Source organism: Myotis brandtii, unplaced genomic scaffold, assembly GCF_000412655.1.
Source record: "Myotis brandtii unplaced genomic scaffold, ASM41265v1 scaffold25598, whole genome shotgun sequence".
Lineage (NCBI taxonomy): Eukaryota > Metazoa > Chordata > Mammalia > Chiroptera > Vespertilionidae > Myotis > Myotis brandtii.
This window is the reverse complement of record NW_005359715.1, coordinates 1-3,197: the sequence shown is the minus strand read 5'-3', so window position 1 is coordinate 3,197 and position 3,197 is coordinate 1. Positions and strand designations below refer to the sequence as shown.

The 3,197-nt window shown below is 50.5% G+C and overlaps 1 pseudogene; it reads left to right on the top strand.

Moving 5' to 3' along the window:
- Positions 1-2,647: 2,647 nt before the first annotated feature.
- LOC106726371 lies at positions 2,648-3,165 on the top strand (annotated as a pseudogene).
- The last annotated feature ends 32 nt before the right edge of the window (positions 3,166-3,197 follow it).

Below are 3,197 nucleotides of genomic sequence, written 5' to 3'. Positions count from 1 at the left end.
CACACCCACAGTCAGAGCCGTGCGTCCTCAGTCAGAGGACAGGCTCCTCATCAGGCGCCGGGCTGACCAGAGAGAGGAGCGTCCTCCGTGCTGGGCCATGAGCACAAGGCTGCACGCTGCTCACACCACCGAGGAAGTGCCAGCCCAGGGGGCTGAGGATCACACTGTTTCTGTTGCCTGGCGGGTGTGACGCGGTGGTTGAGCATCGACCCATGAACCCAGAGGTCTCTGGTTCTATTCCCGGTCAGGGCACATGACGGAGGCAGCCGATGGATGATGTTTCTCTCAATCAATGTTTCTATTTCTCTATCCCTCTCCCTTCTCTCTCTCACTCTCTCTAAAAATAAATAAATAAATAATTCAATGAAAACATTTTTAAAAAAAACTGTATCCATTTTCCATTAACCTAACTGAATCTAGAATAATTTAAAACAGCAAACAGATATATTTATATATAAATACAAATATTGCTCACTAAACAAGGAAATGTTCACTAAGTCTGGTGTCACACCAAACTTTTCTGATTGGAAGCAGGAAAACATGAGCCATAATAAGAAAAAAAAATCAGCCGAAACCGGTTTGGCTCAGTGGATAGAGCGTCGGCCTGCGGACTGAAAGGTCCCGGGTTCGATTCCGGTCAAGGTCATGTACCTGGGTTGCGGGCACATCCCCAGTGGGAGATGTGCAGGAGGCAGCTGATCGATGTTTCTCTCTCATCGATGTTTCTAACTCTCTATCTCTCTCCCTTCCTCTCTGTAAAAAATCAATAAAATATATTTTAAAAAAAAAAGAAAGAAAGAAAGAAAAAATCAGTCAATCTTCCTGGCCATGAAATTTCACAGATGATGGACTTTGTAGACAAGGACTTTAAAAATTCACATTCCATTTGCTCAGATGAGTGACTGAACATGATTCTTGCAAAGTAGGGACCCCAAAATCAAACAGACAAAAACAAAAACAAAACAAAAAAACAACAACAACAAAATAAACCCTCCACCCACCTCCGCAGGTAGAAAGGAAAACTACAATATCTGAGATAAAATTACACTTAATGGGATTGACAGCATGTGAATCACTGCAAAGGGGATTAGTGAATTGAGGACATGGAAAAGAGACTCTAGAGCAGAGGTTCTCAAACTTTTTAAACAGGGGGCCAGTTCACTGTCCCTCAGACCGTTGGAGGGCTGGACTATAGTTTAAAAAAAAACTATGAACAAATTCCTATGCACACAGCGGCGGCAAAAACACCCGGCGGGCCGGATAAATGTTTTCGGCGAGCTGCATGTGGCCCATGGCCATAGTTTGAGGAACCCTGCTCTAGAGTCTAGACAAGAGATAAAACCATTGACAAAACAAGACATTGAAATCTCCAACACAAGCATCACTGTGCTGCAGGACAACGTCAAGGATCCTAATGTGCATGTAATTGCAGGCTTTTAAAATATATATATATATTATTGATTTTATTACTGGAGTTCGACCAGGGGGCGGGGCCTGCCAGGGGAAGGTGGGCAGTACCTGGCCTGCAGCTGCTGGGGCCTCTAGTGAATAAATAATAACACAAGAATAAACTCCATGTTCCACACACTCACAGCTGTGACCTGCTTTCTCCCCGCCCCGTGGATTTTCTGGGTCAGGAACAACGGAGCCCGTGACAGAGCCGAGGGAATCCAGCCCGCCGTGGGGTGGCCCTACCTTCCTACGGGGAGGTCACAGTGCGGATGGCAGGGGGATCCTAGGGCGTCCACCCATGGCCGCGTGGGACACGGGCGAGGACAACGTCCAGGCCGGCTGGGATGAGGGGATCCCGTTACTGCTCTTCTCGGGGACCACGGGCAGAGCTGCAGGTTTGTCATTCTCCCTCAACCCCTTCTTTTTTTTTTTTAAATAAGTTTTTATTGATCTCAGAGAGGAAGGTGGAGGGAGAGAGATAGAAACATCAATGATGAGAGAGAAACATTGACTGGCTGCCTCTTGTGTCCCAAAACAGCAGTGCCCAATAAATCAAGGTCACCTGAGAGGCAGATGAGCAATTTCTCTGCCTCAGGCCATGGGATTCTGGCCTCTCCTACCCCAGCATCACCACTGTCCCCACAGGCTCCTCCCAGCCCCCCAGGACCACCCTGTGGTGAGTCCTCACCAGAGAGGAGGCCTGAGGGTTGTCCACAAGCCCAGATAGGAGGCCAGGGTACTGGGTCAGGGGTCAGAACTGTCTCTTTTTTTAAAAAATACGTTTTTATTGACTTCAGAAAAAGTAGGTAGAGGAAGAGAGAGATAGAAACATCAATGATGAGGGAATTACTAATTGGCAGCCTCCTGCACACCCCATAATGGGGATTGACCCCCTACCTGGGCATGGGCCCTGACCTGGAATCAAAACAGGACTCCCTGGTTCATGGGTCAGTGCGCAAAGATTGGGCCACACCAGCCGGACAGAACTTTCTAAATGGACAGCACAGGGCGCTCTGGGAACCTGGCTCAGGCCTGTGCATGGAGCCCTGGCACAGCCTCCTCCACTGAGCCCTGTGCTGCTCAGCAGGGAGACACCCCTGAGGCCCAGGAGGAAGGAAGTGGATTTGCATGAGGCCCCGCCCACCAAGGGGTGAGAAGCCTTGAAGACCACACCCCAGCTGAGGGCTCAGAGCAGAGCCTGGAGCCTCACCATGGCCTGGACCCTCCTGCTCCCCCTCCTCACACTCTGCACAGGTGCTGCCCCCAGGCTCAGGCCCTGAAACCAGGGAGCAGCCTGGCCATGACCTTCAGCTCAGCCCAAGGGACGCTGCGGGGTGTGGGCCTCTGGTTCTGAGAGCCTCATGCCGACAATCTCCTCTCCTCTCCTCTCCTCTCCTCTCCTCTCTTACAGGTCCTGTGGCCTCTTCAGAAGTGACTCAGCCCCCAGCAGTGTCTGTGGCCCTGGGACAGACGACCACGATCACCTGCCAGGGAGATCCCCTAAGAAAATATTATCCAAGCTGGTACCAGCAGAAGCCCGGCCAGGTCCCTGTGCTGGTCATTTATAGTGACACAAACAGAACCTCAACGATCCCTGAGCGATTCTCTACTTCATGGTCAGTGGACACGGACACCTTGACCATCAACGGGCCCAGGCCCAGGACGAGGCCGACTATTACTGTTTGGCAACAGATGACAATGTTCATGATCACAGTGACACAGGCGGATGGGGAAGTGGGACAGAA